Below are 16,984 nucleotides of genomic sequence, written 5' to 3' on the forward strand. Positions count from 1 at the left end.
GAAATGGGTTATTGATGTGTTTGCCATTTTGACATTTTGTCCGAACAGTGTAAAATTGAGGTCCTAATAAAGTATTATAATCATTTCGCAAAAGCTTTCTCAATTTTAGTGTCCAACCATTGAACTGATTTTTTCAAGTCGTCTTGTCAGCGGTGTATCTGTATCTGTATGTATTGTAGGTATCTGTATTTGTGTATTGTATCAGCTATTGAGCAATGCGTACCTATATTCTCCTTGTTCTGGCATCAAATTATAATAATAGCCTTGGAACAGATAATTGTTGATGCTTAATGACAGTTTCCTTAGCAAAAAATATTTTTCTTCTAATGTATTTATCGTGCATTGATAACTATGAATTTAAAGTTCAAAACGGTGTCAACTAAAATCAAACTGTTCGAACATTACACCAGTTTCCCTTTTACACATTATCATGGTCTTCTTATAAATCTTTGAATAGTTTTAAGACCAGATAAATTGTATGAAAAAGAATTAAAGGTTTAGGTATAGCAAAAGAGTTCACAAATTATTAGTTGATACGATACTAATTTTCGATGGTACCTTTTGCATAAACCTAGGATGAATATGTTACTCTGAAAGGTAACAAGCTTTCAGAGAAGCTTTCGGTTCAATTTAGCTAAACATGAACGCACGATTGACTGTCACTCGTTACTTTCAGCTTAGATGAAAAGAATTTATTGCACGCTCTTAGCGTCGTATTCTAAAGCTGATTCAGTTATGGATATTTCAAATAACCTTTAGTAATTCACTAAATGCAGCGAAATTGTTTTAACAAAAGCTCAAGCAGTTGGTAACCAAAATCAGCACCTCGTTTTAATACGATAGTCTCCCGTAAAACTAGTCGTCGCATCACAACCACCATTAACATTATGTTTATCCAGTCACACAACTTTCTTGAGCATGTCGTGTTCATTATTATATACAAAGTTAAACTTTTAGCAGATTCTTTACTCGAAACTGATACAGAATTACGTAGTTTTGGATGACTGTGAGATATTACTTATCTCAATTAGCTATCACAACCAAGTAAGTGCAATATTTTATTTTAGCTGTATAAGTTCATAACAGAATCTTCTGGATCAAAAGTTTTTCGATCATACACTACACCAACACATCGCGAGCGGTTTTTGTTAATCGTTGTACGGAAAACACTACACTTGCTCGTTCGATGTATTGAAAAGTGTACACGAGAAAATGTGTGACTTACGCCAGTAAATAAATGTGAACTACCAAACGTAGTCGACAGGAGAAGGGACCCGTCTATTTGGGAATGGGCCACGCATCACCTAATATTTTCAAGTAATTTTATACAGTGGCAAACGACAACAATTTTATTTCATATTCTCACGTTCCTACTGAATTGATTCAAATTTAATAGAGAATAGTTAGCATTATAATAAACAGAAAATTTGATGATATTCATTGGTTCAAAATCAATCATTTGCAATAAATATACACACTTCTGTTAACTTATCCTATATACTTTTGTCATCCTACTACTCAATTATTAGAATTTTTCGCTATTCAATTTTCATTGTCATACTTTTGTGTCGAATGAATACTGAACCACAGCATTTTTGTAACATTTTTAGGATAAAATAGATATATTTAAAACTGTATAATTTATTTAGTTCCTATCCACTGGAATTTCAGTTATTATAGATACTTTCAGGTGCGTTTGTTAAAAAAAATAAATCCCTAAGAATGTCGTTTAATTGAAGGTACCGTTTTGAGTTATTTTTTGTTAGAACAAAAATTGAGTTATAATTTAAGCCGATTTAACATATCGTTGCAATAACATTTAACTTCTATTTCTTTTATCCATTTACTGATGCGTTCCATCTTTCAATAACATTCATATAAATATAATAAAAAATATTAATAGAATCGTATTGAATTTGATTCGTCTAATGTATAGATTATTAATTCTACATGCAAGTTACAACCACTTCTAAAGCTCAGTTACAACCGGTCGCTCAGTTACTCGCAGTGTAAATTATTGATTGCAAAATATTACTATTTATCACATGGTCTCTGTGCCCCTGCCGATTGTCACTTAAATGTCAGCTGACAAACCAGAAATGGTAACCTTGTCACTATCTCAGATTACGAACAATCGCTCGCAGCCGTAAGCACCGCAGCAACGTTCAGTATCGCTGAACAAGCAGTGGACACGCGTTGCTCAACTGCACGCATCTTCGGGTCCGAACTATGGTAGAAGAAAAGCTTCAATCCAAGCGTATTGATCGATTAGAAGAGTTGAAAGTATTAGCATACAAACAAATTTAGAAGAAAATCCATAAAGTAACTGATAATTGATTTTTGAATCTTGAATATTAATTTCTGCACAGCTTTTTAAATAAACTTGGCCAAAGCGCATTCCAAATATCATCAGAAGTTCAACAGAAGGTTCAACTGTTATTGAGAGAATCTGGAATCATACCAAAAGCTCCAGTTCAATTTCTAATGGAGATTATACCATGAAAATTACCTTCCCAATTGTGACATGTGGACGACTATCAGTAATTTGGCTGAATGTTTACAAAAAATATTCAAAATGAAAAGTCAAGAATTTTTACAATTGAAGGTAATTGACATGACGATTTGCATGATTTGAAATTATCATGAATTTGGGTACTTGTTCAATTACACTGGTCGATAAAAGCGAAAAAAGTTGCTCTAAAAAGATTATCTAAGGCTTTTTAACCTTTTCTGTGAATTTTGTTGCCCAATGTAAATGCAGAAGTGTGTTAAGAGGCCGCAGAATAATTGCACACCGGGCTCGTCGCTTTTACGTTTGCTTACAGGAAAACTCATTTAAGTCTCTGAAAAATTTATCTTTTCAAGGGGCAACAAAATTCAGAGGAATGCTAAAAAAGCTATCGTCTTTAATTTTTCTATAGTTTCAGCCCTAGGGTAAAACTTGTGCTTAACAGTGCTATTTATCAAAATATGTATTAGTATTTGAAATCCATTAGATGAAACGTAACTTTTATACTACTGAAAACGGAACTTTTTCGTTACACTTTTTCTAGTAGGGTAACGGCGGTATTTTGGCCCACCTGCATATTTTGGCCCAACCGTAAAAATTTTACACATTTTATCTGATAAATTCAATGGATATTAGACTTTTGAAATAACATACCTGAGAATCTTACTACCTTATAGTTTTCGGCAAAATATACTCTAGATAGCATTATTTTGGAATTAGTTCATACATGTTCAAAGTCATACGTGAGTTAACCCAAAGTCAAGAAGAAGTGGTAGGGTAAGGAACGGCTTAAACAGTGGCGTCCATTTCAATCAGTCGAAATAAACGGGCCTCAATCTCCTGAATTTTGATCAATATCGACACTTTCAATAATGACAACGAAAACTCTGATTAAATAGCTGTCTTACGAATATATAAAATTCCGTTCAACACAGAAAAATTTTTGAAAAAACATCAAACGAAGAAAGTTGCAGCTTTTCAGGCGCTATTTGGGTGCTGAAGAAAATCCCCTGCAAAACAGATGCCAACTGCTTACAAGGTTCGGGGTGATTGGAATAGTGTCCCTCGATAAAGAACTCTAATTGGTTATTGTTAAAGTTTGCTGAATCGGTTTCAGAAGCTGCAAACAAGTGATGACAGCAAAGATAACTAGCACAAGACACCTCACTTCCATATTTTTTATACATTTTGAACACGACCGATTTCCGACGGTTAGTGCTGCCATCTAATGACTTAAATTCTCATAAAATTATCACTATGAGCAAAACCGATTTATCGTGCTTAGTCCGTCATCGATCGTCGAGCTGTTCAAGCTTGTATATGAAAAAGGTGTAGCAGTTTGTTCAGCTCAACACTAGTGCCGCTCCAAGCTGTTGCGCGTAGACTTCGGAAGCTTGCGGGTTCCGTAGCTGCTTGATGTTGAGCCGCGAAGATCGGTTCTGTCGTGACTGACAGTCGACAGTTTTGAGCGCGTACTATTCGCTACTAAGTAGTGTTTATACAGGTCTTTCCTTCCGATTTGAACGTTGATATTCCCGATGACGATTTTGATGTCCCACTGCGAGTAGCTGTCGTGGACGTCCTCCAGCTGTGCGTAGAAGGATTCCTTTTCAACATCGGGTCTTCCTCCTTGCGGGCAGTGCACTTTGATGATGGAGTAGTTGTAGAACCGGCTCTTAATTCCCAATGCACACATCTCGTCGCTGATCGCATGCCACTTGATTACACAACTTTGTATCCTGTTCAACACAATAAAGCCGGTACTCCGCTCATTTGTTGTGCCGCCGCTCTGGTAGGGATGGGCACTGCGGCCACATATCCTCCGTACATTTTCTCCTTTCCGGCAAAGTTCCTGCAGTGCTACGATGCCGAAGTGACGGGGTTCCAACTGATCCAGTAGGATCCTGTAGCTACCCGGGATGTTCAGCGATGTTAAGTTCCATGTTCCAATTCTAACTTGTTTAGATTAATTTTTAAGTTCAAACAAGCATCAAAGTTTAACTAACAATGTGTAGTTTTCGTAAAAAAAAATAGATATCAACAAGAAGACCTATTATATTTATAATAATTTTTTCAACTTTTCTTTTGGAGAGGTTTTTTTTTCATACAGCGTCGAATCAAATAGGTACTATCTAGGAATATAATTTTGCTAAAGACAATTCAGCAAACCATTTTCGTTTAGATAAAATAAAATATTTTTATGTTTTGAGAACTGTAACTTTTTTTTATTACACTACTCAACACAGGTGCACTTCAAAAGATCAAAGTGAAAAAAAAAGAAAAATTACACAATGCCTCGGCTTCTATGTATAATTTTATGATGAAGTTTGATGCGAAAACAAATTTCTCCGAGTTTGAACATATTTCAACTTAAGGGGCAATAATGGCGCCATTTTGAATTTTCTAGAAATCGAAAATTTTTGATGTTTTTTCGACGCCATTTTGTTATAAGATCAAATATCAAAATTCCATGAGTTTGTCCACATATAAGCATCTTCTTACCCATCTTTTAAAAAAACAGATCTTAAATCGGACAAAAAATGAGCTCAAAACGGTGATTCTACGAAACCGGTTTTGGCATGGTTTTAGTATATTTCACAGAGCAAAATAATATCAAGTACGTATTTGCATTAATGGTAATGCGCTAATACCTAAAAAAGGTAGTCAAATTATATCTTATATTGTGTAAAAAAGCCTCAGAAATCGATTGGCAGGTGTCTGATCTACGTGAAATGTCAGCAACATGTCGATTTTGCCCCAATTCCCCTACAATACTAAATTAGGTTCATCTCGACGTAACTTATTTGAAATCTGTTTAATGTATCAAGAGTGTAAGCGATACTCAAAAATACAATAACAATTTGGCATAACATGATCCTCGCCTATTTGCGGGGAGGTAGTCGCATTTGACTTTGTCGAAGACGCGATGATTCCGTCTCATAGCTGAAGCGAGATATTTATGTTTTGACCGGTCCTGGCCAAAAATGCTAATATGTGGACAAACTCATGGAATTTTGATATTTGGTCTTAAACAAATAAAGGGAGTCTAAAAAACCTCAAAAATTTTCGATTTTTCAAAAATTCAAAATGGCGCTGTTGTTGGCCCTTAAGTTGAAATATGTTCAAACTCGGGGATATTTGGTTTCGCATCAAAATACACCAAAAAAATTATATATAGAAACCAAGGCGGAAGAAAAAGTTAATTTTTGTTGCACTGTGTTATAACCCATTCCTGTGAGTTTTAGTGTCCCTAGCTATTACCGTTTTTTTTCAGAGACCCAAATGAGTTTCCTCGTAAACATAACGTTAAAGCAACGAACCCGGCGAGCAATTTCTATACGACACTCTCACGTAAGTTGACGTATTTTGGCTAGGGGCACAAAAATTAATAGGAATGGTTGAATAGCTATAAACTTTTTCCGGTTTGAGCATTTGGAATGATTTTTTTTCCATTTTGTCGACCAGTGTAATCATCAATGCTTAGCCAAAATTTTGCAGTTTTCGTGAAAACAATGGATTTTTAAAAAACAAGCTTTTTTAAATAATTATTTTGATTTAAAAAAAATTCATGAAAAAACAATTTTTAACAGTGTATCTTTTTAACATACCGGTTTGTCTTACGGTGTATATTTATCCTGGAAGGACTAAATTACATTATACCAATCAAACAAACCGTTCTGGATTTCTTTTGTCTTTCTTTTTTTGGAAAATTTTATCTATTTAATTTTTACATGATCGAACCACAATCAATGATTATTATACCTTTTGTAATTTTTCTGAAGAAATCCAAATTCATAAAAATGTGCTTTTAATGAAAATAATTTTGAATTTTTTTATTGTTTTTGTTGAAAAAATAAAAATTAATTCAAGTAGTATTTTTCTTTGAAAGGTAAAATTTATATCTACAACTTTTCCGAAGGTGTCAAACTAGAGTGTCCCGAAATAACGTTTTGTCAAATAGTCTGGGGGCTCAACCGGAAAATAATTGGTTATGGTGTAACAAAAAAACTTTTGTATGGCGACAACTCTGAAAAATGTGACTTGATGTTGCACACGCTGAAGGTTATCACATTTTACAATATTCTTTACATAGTAAAACTCGAAGAGCTCAACAATGATTCAAGATAGGATTTTTGTGTCATTTGAGAATTTTTTTCTCATGGAATTCCCCATCTTTCTGTGGTATAGGATGGTTGCTAGCATAAAGTTTGGTACGCTTTTTAAAGGTTTAATTTCAGAAAACATCATAAATAAGAATTTTCAGGAGAGCTAAAAAATTTGTAACAATGAAGTTTGAGCCACAACAAGCCGTAACATTTTTTTTTTCTCTCAGTTTAGACTCCAAAAGATTTGCAAAAAATATATTTGGGTTCGATTTTAGTTTCACACCGATCAATCAAGCTGTTCTGGCTCTACAAATATACGTAATCATACAAACTGTTTGTAGACCAAGCTCGACCCATGCGGCATGAACATGACGTTAGTAGCAAACTATATGTACATTTGTATCCATATTAATTTTCGTTCTGATTGACTTATTTTGCAGCCCCAAATAACATAGGTACTTTGAATGTTATCAATCTATGAATAAACGTGTCAACTCTTAAAAAGGACAAATCGTTTGAAACTCATTTTCATACGCAAACAATATCTCATACTTCCGAAAACACTATTGACATTAGCTATGTGGAGAATGGAGTTTCGTAACTCGGAGTCGGTTTTGTTGACCACGTTCGCAATTGACAGTAGATCAAATCTATTGACAAATGTGCGAAGGCGGCCGATGCTTGGTGTCCACGCATCACGTCGCATCATTCGCTCCAATCCGACCGAATACCGTAACCCACATGTCTCTTCACTGTCATGCTACAAGCCCATAGTATCAAAGCCTTGCCGATGCACCCAAATCCACGCCACCAGGTTTGGTTTGGCGGCAAGAGTGTGCGCGGTACTGCTGTGATGGTCAACCTCATCAAGAGTGTGTTATCGAATTTTCGTGGATCATTATATGCAAATTTTCAATTTACACCCGTTTGCATCACTGCGAGCGCATGCTTTCCGAGTGTATGTGTGTTCTGTTGCGGTTTCAATTTTGCAAAAGCGGCTTCCATCCACGACGTTTTTTTTTCTTGCATTTTTACACTGCATACGCTAAGAGTAATATGATTTAACAACACGTTGACTATTTAGGTGCACAGTGAGAACATGCGGTTTCGAAGATGACTGAAAAGAAAGTTAACAAATTCAACGAAAAGGTTTTATAAAGTACTAATTTTTAAATGAACTTAACTTTTTGGTGTGAAGCTTAAAAATTTATTCGTGTTCCCACTGTGCAACGATCGGCAACTGCATTGTGGAAGGAAACCGTCGCCGTTGCCTGTATCGCGTCGTTTTTAAAACTGATAAAAATCAGAGTCACGCATCGGTTTTCGCGCAGCCAGTTTGCAGCGGACACTACACAGTATTTTTTGCGTTTGCGGTTTGAGGCACGGAGCCTGTTTGAAGTTGTCTACGCATTGATTTTATATTGTGCCCGTATTGAAACAGATTACCGAATGTTATGACTAACCATGGTTAATACGCACTCATCTGCTGGTAAAAGAGGAGGTGCATCCGGTTAAAAGCTCCCATTAAATTAAAAATTCGACAAAAAGATCCAATTTCCCAGCGCATGAAAAAAATCGATTTATTTCGTTCACTTCACTAGGCGGCGTTGGTCGTTATCCTTGAAAAAATTACCTTGGTTGTGTAACCTGAACACGCAATATGCAATCAGGTATCGAATGGCGCTAATTTGTAGTGTACTTTGAATTAAATGAACCATGAGCTCAAATGTAATTATTAACTAGGACCTGACCTCTTGGATTAATTGAATTTATGAATCATTGCGGACAATATTTTATGTTACAGAGGATTAGAAACATATATTATTCATAATAATTTAATTCTAATCTAATTTTTGTACTTCAAAATTAGACATTTGGTAATGCAATCACATATTTCAACAACGATAAAAAAATATCAACGATATCTATAACAGAATCAACATGAACATATCGAAATTTTTTCGGGGCAATCGAATAATCAAATTATATTTCCGCTCAAATGTTGTATACATTGTAAAATTTTATCGTTTGTGTTACCACATGAGTATCATTCTGCAACATATACTGCTTCGGGTGACGAGGAAAAGCTTACCGCATAGATCGCGCGAAATCGGTTCTGAGTTGATCATCTACCAGATCAACTTCTCACTGCAAGACCCCCACTGCTGGGAGTTCCCATCCTGAGTTCCCCTAGTAAGTGAGGCGGCTATTTTGTCAACATTTATGTTGGCTGCAGCACGAATACCACTGCACGATTCGCTCTACTACATTTATGTGTGCCAACGGTCTGCACATCGAATTTGCACATTATGCTGAAGCAAGAAATAGAAGTAAAAGAAAAAAAAAACAAATCTGAAAACGGTGTACTGTATTCAGAATGAAATTGAATAAAAAAAATATTCTGCGGTTGACATTAAACGAGATCATTTTAATAAATTTGTTAAAGTGCATTCCCCCTTAAGTTAGAATTGGTTGATTAATTTAAATTGACTTATTCCATGTTCTATTGACCAAGATGCTAATAATCACCTGAATAATTAGAATGGTTGAAGAGTAATGTGACAGAATAGCCAATAATTTTTCGCAGGATTAATTGTTCATTTCACAGCTATGTAAAACATTATTGTAAAAGACAGTCTCCTTATGAGTGGCCTAAAAAAAATTTTTCGAAGTAAAATAACATCACAGAGATATAACCTTTTGCATTTATTTTAAGATTCACACCAAACTTTCTTTTTGCTGAAATTCAGTAAACTTTTACTAAATATTACCACGCTGAAACTTCAATAATCGTTTCAGTAATGAAATATGACTGAACGATTCAGCACTGTGAAATGTCCCCAGGGGTGTTGTTGGGCGATAACTGTTATTCGATGCAAATTTGAGATGATGTTTTATTTTTTATAATGATGAAGGCAGGTTTCACTGTTACGTCTGTTAGTTTGTGCTTTTACGTTTAAAAGTAAAGTCCAACTATAATTATAAAAAAATATTTATTCCAAGATGCTTACAGATGTTGCTTTTTGCAAGCGTAAAAAACTTGTTTTTAAATGTTTGTGGTGGGTGAGTTGCGTTTTTTAATTCCCTTTATAACGAAGGTAATTTTGCATGAATAGCTCAAGTAAATTTTTGTAATCATGCACGTTAAGTTATCCATACAGTTACATATTAAAAATGAGTTGTTATTTTTTTTTCAATTTTGTAACAATATTTTGATTTTGATTGAGAATATAAAAAATTAAGTATAAAATATGTTTCATATGTGGTATGAGTTTATAGCATTATGAAATTACGATTCACCAGGCATTATTTTTTGAAAGAATATTTTTTCAATTTTAAATATCCATAATTTGTTTCTATCCAAAAATAAAAGGAACCTGTCCAAAGTATATCTAAACGAAAATTATAGACAAAAATCTGTTTCTTTACCACGATAAAAAATTGCCTGTCGAAAGTATATCCAAACAAAAAATACTACTTTCTTAGATCTACTAAGAAAACAACCCTACTTTGCAGCATCGTCTCTTGTGCAGCAGTATACTAGGCAGCTGTTGGTGTGAGTGGTAATGCTCTCTGTGGCCCCGTCTCAGTTCGACTCCGCTGACAGGTTTTTTTCGTTCACTCCAATTTCATAACACACCACTAGCCAGCAAGCAACTCGCGAAGTCGCAACCATTGAACCAGCCCGAAGCTATTCCGTCAGTCAGTTTCGGAACAGCGTTCGGTTAGTGTAGATCTTGTGGTGTTCCTCTGTTACGCGTTCTGTTTTGCTTCATTATACCTCCTGGATATCGCGACAGTTACTACAGATTGTTGAAGTGGCGCCCCGCGCATTCGAGTGCAGTAGGCAAGTTGTAGGTGGCCTCGACGTCGCCTGTAGTGTAGTTGTAGGGTGATGATCGTGGTGGTCCCAAGAGGTTTTTGCATTTTAATGCAGGGTGCGATCGTCTTACCCTTTGCCACCGCGTTGCTTCCGCGGTCGATCTCACTCGCTCTCTCGTAGTGGCAAACGAAGCTATCGCGGTTGTGCAGTGTCCAGGCAGTCTGCAGAGTGTCCACCATGCACAAGTTACGACCTCTACGGAGCTTCCACTAACAGTAACTTGTACGTGGTTGTGGTTTCAGAACAAGTGAAAGAAATAACGACCTGATCGTTTATAGACTCCAGAGTTGGGAAAAAATCTACAGCGAATGCGAAGAAGAATCGTGCGATAGCTGTTGTGTGTGATAGTGATAGTTCTTCGACATTCTGTTTTATTTTTTCTCAATTCCGGTGCGTCACTAACAGTTACTAAAATGCAAAATTACGAAGCATCATAAAAAAACATCCAATAGCCAAACCGCGCATAACCAACCTCGTTCAAGGGGAGGTGCTTTCGTCTTTCTCCGCTGTTGCACTCTCACTTTGATGATAGAGTTCCTCGCGAAGGCAAACTTACACGCAGTGAATAGCTCGGAGCCGCAATAATATTGCTAAGGTCGGTAAATTTGAAACATTTGGAGAGTTGGTCTGTGCTTTTGATTGGTGATCTCGTCATCTTCGCGCTAAACATACCAATTTCCGTTCGAAACCCACGACGATGCAACATGGGGCACAATTTGAGGATCTATCTGGATAACTATTGCCATAGCTAACAGAAGCTTCCAAACTTTGTAGAGAAGCATCATCATCGGAGGAAGTCAAAAGTATAAGGTAAGAGTTCGTAATTGTACACCGCATAGTTTTCCGTGAGCGCCCTCCTGATTGACCGAGGCTTTCGGGCTGCACTCGAGCATCTGGAAATGTCTACGACGATTGTATTTTTTACGAGAGCACTAATTGAACGTTGGTTTCCTGCTTTATTATTGATCAAGGAGTACGGATGAAGTAGTACTCCGTAGATCGTAAGTTTCGTCGAGGTCTTGAAATATTGAGTTGTCTCTTTGTGTAGGCTGACATTCGAATTGGTCTGGCAATTAAAGACTCGAGAGGACAGCCAATTTATCCGTTCAATAACACGTTCGAGATTTCACGATTTTTTTTCGTGATAAGAATCTAAAATCTAATTCTGTAAAAAACGTCTGTTTCGAAACTTAAAAGATGGGTTATGCAGTCGAATTGTTTAGTCATTTCAAGGTGGAAAATGAAATCATCTGTGGCATTTGTACATTTTGCCAGCGAAAAAAAATCGATTATCAAAGAAAATCCTGATAACAATATCATAGGGGAATTGAGACAAAAGCTATGTAATTGATTTTTCTTCAGAATAATATTATCACCAACCGATTTTGAGACATTCATACTTTAAGTAAGGAAATAACGTAATCATTATAATCCTTTTTAGCTGAGTTGTTGACGTTATTTTTGATATTTTTTTACTTGCCTATGAAATAATACATATTTGAATCGTCTCTTAGCTAGTCAAGCCAGTCATCGTAGGTTCGAGGCTCGGTTCGGGAGAGACTGTTAGTGTCAGTAGGATTGTAGCGCTGGCCCCGCAATTGTCCTGTACACTAAACAGTTGGCTGCAAAGTCTGTGTATAATAAACAGAAGGTTGAGTTCCAAATCGGAATGTAGAACCAAGGTTTTGCATTTTTTGAATCGTATCAAAATTCTAGTGTTTTGTGCTAGATTGTTTGTGCTGAGTTGGTTACATTACTAGTCTCTAATTTTCACGACATTTTGCTTTCGAAAAGAAAAAAATGGCAAATGGAGATTTAAAATTAGGGTGTGGGACTGTTCGTCAGGGGTTTTCTTCGTCATAATTTTTGCTTCATCCTTATGAGAAATATATGACGAAGAAAACCCCTACCGAAGTAGTCCCACACCCTACATGATTTCTCAAAATTAAGAATCAAGTTCATCTTTTCCATTTAGTTAAAAAGGGGCAATTTTGACAAAAAAAAGAGAAATGATAATAAAGAATTGACATTGTTTCATAACAATTTACAACTGTTTAGCCTATTTGTGTGCACTCATGAATACAGCAAACCGGGTTTTTAGTTCATACTTGATCATCTTCTAGAAAACCCAAATTAATTGCACTAGAAAAAAGAAAAGAAAGAAATTGAATATTCCCAGTCAAACTGCAAAAATCCAAGTCGGTTTCATAAAATATGCAAATAATAGTTTGTTATAAAAAATAATACATCAAATACATTGTAGTGATTATTAAGTTTTGGCTACTTAAGCATTGGTCCATTCTAAGAAATATTGTATAATAAATAAAAATAATGGCAAAATGGAAAAAAATATAAATGAACCCAGTTCACTCCAAATCTTCCATACCGTGGTCAACTAGACTTATTGCGTCTAAAATGAATGCCAATTAATTACCTGGCAGAGAAGATACAGCTGGTTTTGTTAGCGTCAGCGTGAATCAACCAAGAAGTGTCATTAGGAAACAGGCGGCTTGGTGAAATGAAGTAAGAGGAATAGTATAGTTGACGCAAATTCAGATGACCTACAGTTATTTTGAAGAAATGTTGAAACACATGTTTTGTAGAGGAAAAGAGAGTCAGTTTTTAGTACAATAACGTATAAATTTAAATAGGCATAAAACCAATTATAACTATGATACCTTCAGTGTGTGAAAAATTTCTTGGTATTCTTAAGATATACACATACTCTCAATCAAAAAATTCTATCGGTCCGGCTAACAACTGTAGGTCAATCAGCCATCGTATTTTTGTAATTAAACGCACGGAAACGGAATTTATTACAATCACTTAAAGTTTGAACACTTTTTTCGATAAGATTACCAACATGAATGTTTTTATGAATGACAGTGTGATTGCTAGATTTTTCTAACGAAGTTAGAACCTTGGAGAAGCATTTGCGATCTGCACAAGATATCAACAGCTCCTTGAAAACCTGTGACTACCATCTTCTTTTGGGAGATTATAATCAGCCTGGCCTTGTCTGGTCAATCGCTTCTTCAGGATTCTTGTATGCTGATTCCAATTGTTTTAGCTTTTCACAAACTAGCTGCTGCCTTCTTGATGGATTTGCCATACTTGACATGAACCAGATAAACTACATCAAAAACTGCCGTGATCGCATCCTAGACCTTGTGTTAATCAATTCCGACGCCACCCTTAACCAACAACCTTAACCAATACTGACTGGAGCTCTCTTCGGCTCGTTCAAAATGTCGACAGCGCTGTTGAGTTGTTCGTCAGTTTTCTTAACGAGTCATTTCACCACTACGTTCCGGCTCCGCTTCCCCGGAGAAAACCACCATGGTCCAACAATTTCTTGCGAATTTTGAAGCGTCGTAGAGCCAAGGCACTGAGACAATATACTAATATGAGAACTCCCAATACAAAACGTCTATTGAATATTGCTAGCCACAGACACAGGTCTTATAACAAACTGCTTTATGTAAGGTACACTAGGCGCATGGAATCAAATCTCAAGCAGTACCCAAAGCGTTTTTGGTCTTTCATGAATACAAAAAGAAGGGACAAAGGTCTACCAACTACAGTTTTTCTTAATGACGATGAAACCAATACAAGCGAAGGAATGTGCAACTTATTCGCGAAGCATTTTACCGATGTTTTTCTCCAAGAATCGATTTCCACTCAGCTGATCGCTTTGGCGGACGTCCCGCCTCATATTTTGGACATTGGCAACTTCAGATTTTCAGAACGTGACATCATTGAGGCAATCAAAAAATGAAACCCTCAAGTGCTTTTTTTTTTTTTTTGTTCACACAACATTTATTTGACACGGCACAATACAAATTAATGTTTTACGGAGCCAATTAAATCTAATGCCTTATGGTCTAGAATATCTTATAATCTAAAGGCAAATTCTTTACCCTCGCTGCCGACTACGAGCTGAAAATAAATCTAATACTAAAACTAACATGGTTTTTTTTTGTTTCGCTGTTAAATTGGCACCTTGATGCTCTTCAAGTAGCTATAAACATGTAGCATGTATGGCAAGTTTCGCTGAGCGAGAATATCACGAACTGGCACATAGGGCTGTATTCCTCGGGCCCTGAGGGTATCCAAAAGTAGAGATCTGGCGCCGCAGAATTCAGCACATACCCAAACCACGTGTTCAATGTCTTGATACCCCAATCCACAAACGCAATGATTACTGCTCGCCAGCCCAATACGCAAGAGATGTGCATCTAGCCCGTAGTGGTTGGACATAATCCGAGACATCATGCGAATGAAATCTCGTCCTACATCCAACCCCCGAAACCAAGGTTTGGTGGAAACCTTGGGGATGATGCTGTGTAGCCACCTCCCCAGTTCTCCCTTATCCCACGAGGCCTGCCAGTTGACAAGTGTACTCTGACGTGAAAATTTTAAAAATTCATTGTAGGCAATTTGTCTGTTATAAATATCACCGTTTGTTGCACCCACCTTAGCCAAAGTGTCCGCTTTCTCATTGCCCGGAATGAAACAATGAGAAGGGACCCACACTAAGGTAATCTGAGAAGATTTTTCGGATAAAGCACTTAGATGTTCCCGTATTTTCCCCAGGAAATACGGAGAGTGCTTAACATCTTTCATCGATCGGAGAGCCTCAATAGAACTGAGACTGTCCGTAAAGATGAAGTAATGTTCCGTGGGCATTGTTTCAATAATCCCTAAGGTATACTGAATTGCAGCCAATTCTGCGACGTAAACAGAAGCAGGATTATCGAGCTTGTAGGAGGCGGTAAAATTATTGTTGAAGATACCGAAGCCAGTGGACCCGTTGAGAAGTGATCCATCAGTATAAAACGCATTGTCGCAGTTGATGTTTTTATATTTGTTATAAAATATTTTAGGGATCTGCTGCACGCGTAAATGATGCGGGATTCCACGAGTTTCTTCCATTATGGATGTATCGAAAAACACAGTAGAAACAGAAGTATCTAATAAGTTGACACGATTGGAGGTGTATGGGGAAGGATTTATACTTTGAGACATGTGATTGAAATACACAGTCATGAAACGGGTTTGAGAATTAAGTTCCACTAGCCTATCGAAATTTTCAATTACCAAGGGGTTCAAAACCTCACATTTGATGAGAATACGAGTAGTCAGATCCCAAAATCGGTCTTTTAATGGGAGAACGCCCGCCAAAACTTCCAAACTCATCGTATGGGTCGAATGCATGCAACCTAAGGCAATACGCAAACAACGATTCTGCAATCGTTCCAGCTTGATTAAATGGGTGTTTGCAGCGGAGCGGAAGCAGAAACACCCGTACTCAAGCACCGACAATATCGTTGTTTGGTAAAGCCTTATAAGGTCTCCTGGGTGGGCGCCCCACCATGATCCAGTAATTGTCCGGAGAAAATTCACTCTTTGTTGACATTTTTTCATCAAATACCGAACGTGACATCCCTAGGTGCCTTTCGAATCGAACCAGACACCAAGATATTTAGATACCAAAACCTGAGAAATCGTTTCACCCATTAACTGTAAGTGGAGCTGAGCATGGAGCAGCAAAAACTACTGTCTCAGTCTTCTCCGGAGAGAATTCGATACCTAGCTGTAAAGCCCAAGCAGACAAATTGTCCAAGGTATCTTGCAATGGTCCTTGCAAGTCGGCAGCTTTGGCTCCTGTAACAGAGACCACGCTGTCGTCTGCAAGTTGTCTTATCGTGCATAAATTTGCCAGACATGCGTCAATGTCATTTACATAAAAATTGTAAAGAAGGGGGCTTAAGCATGAGCCCTGGGGAAGACCCATGTAGCTAATACGAAAAGTTGCCAAATCGCCATGCGTAAAATGCATATGCTTTTCGGACAACAAATTATGCAAAAAATTGTTCGAAATTGGTGGAAATCCTTGTCGGTGAAGTTTGCCCGAAATAATGTCAATAGAAACGGAATCAAAAGCCCCCTTAATGTCCAAGAACACAGATGCCATTTGTTCTTTGCGAGCATAGGCTAGCTGAATATCTGAAGAAAGCAACGCAAGACAGTCATTCGTTCCTCTGGCACGGCGGAAGCCAAATTGAGTATCTGATAGTAGACCGTTTGATCAATTCGTTCCATCGTTCCATCAATTTCCGGATACAGCATAGCATTGCAATCGGCCTATAAGAGTTGTGATCAGAAGCTGGTTTTCCCGTTTTTTGTATGGCGATCACCTTCACTTGCCTCCAATCCTGCGGTACAATGTTTTGCTCCAGGAACTTATTGAACAAGTTCAACAAGCGCCTCTTAGCATTGCCGGGTAGATTCTTCAACAAGTTGAATTTGATTCTATCTAACCCAGGCGCGTTATTGTTACAGGACAGGAGGGCAACTGAAAATTCTGCCATCGTAAAAGGTGATTCTATCGCATCGTGGCCCGGAGACGTATCGCGAACAAAGTTTTGCGCAGGAACAGAGTCCGGACATACTTTCCTGGCAAAATCAAATATCCACCGACTT

At 37.1% G+C, this 16,984-nt stretch overlaps 1 protein-coding gene across 7 annotated transcripts in view; it reads left to right on the forward strand.

Annotated features, from left to right (window-relative positions):
- Positions 1 to 878: 878 nt before the first annotated feature.
- Positions 879 to 16,984, forward strand: part of LOC129722656 (zinc finger CCCH domain-containing protein 13-like) — a 119,767-nt gene continuing 103,661 nt past the window's right edge. The window contains exon 1 of one of the 7 annotated variants that reach the window (XM_055676272.1): positions 879 to 1,044. The gene's annotated coding sequence lies outside the window, so the exon portion shown is untranslated. Of the gene's footprint in view, positions 1,045 to 10,309; positions 10,470 to 10,660; positions 10,721 to 10,903; positions 11,309 to 16,984 lie in introns of those variants that run through there. The other 6 variants (XM_055676268.1, XM_055676275.1, XM_055676271.1 and 3 more) reach the window with 6 other exon arrangements.

This window comes from Wyeomyia smithii, chromosome 2, assembly GCF_029784165.1.
Source record: "Wyeomyia smithii strain HCP4-BCI-WySm-NY-G18 chromosome 2, ASM2978416v1, whole genome shotgun sequence".
In the NCBI taxonomy this organism is placed as follows: domain Eukaryota; kingdom Metazoa; phylum Arthropoda; class Insecta; order Diptera; family Culicidae; genus Wyeomyia; species Wyeomyia smithii.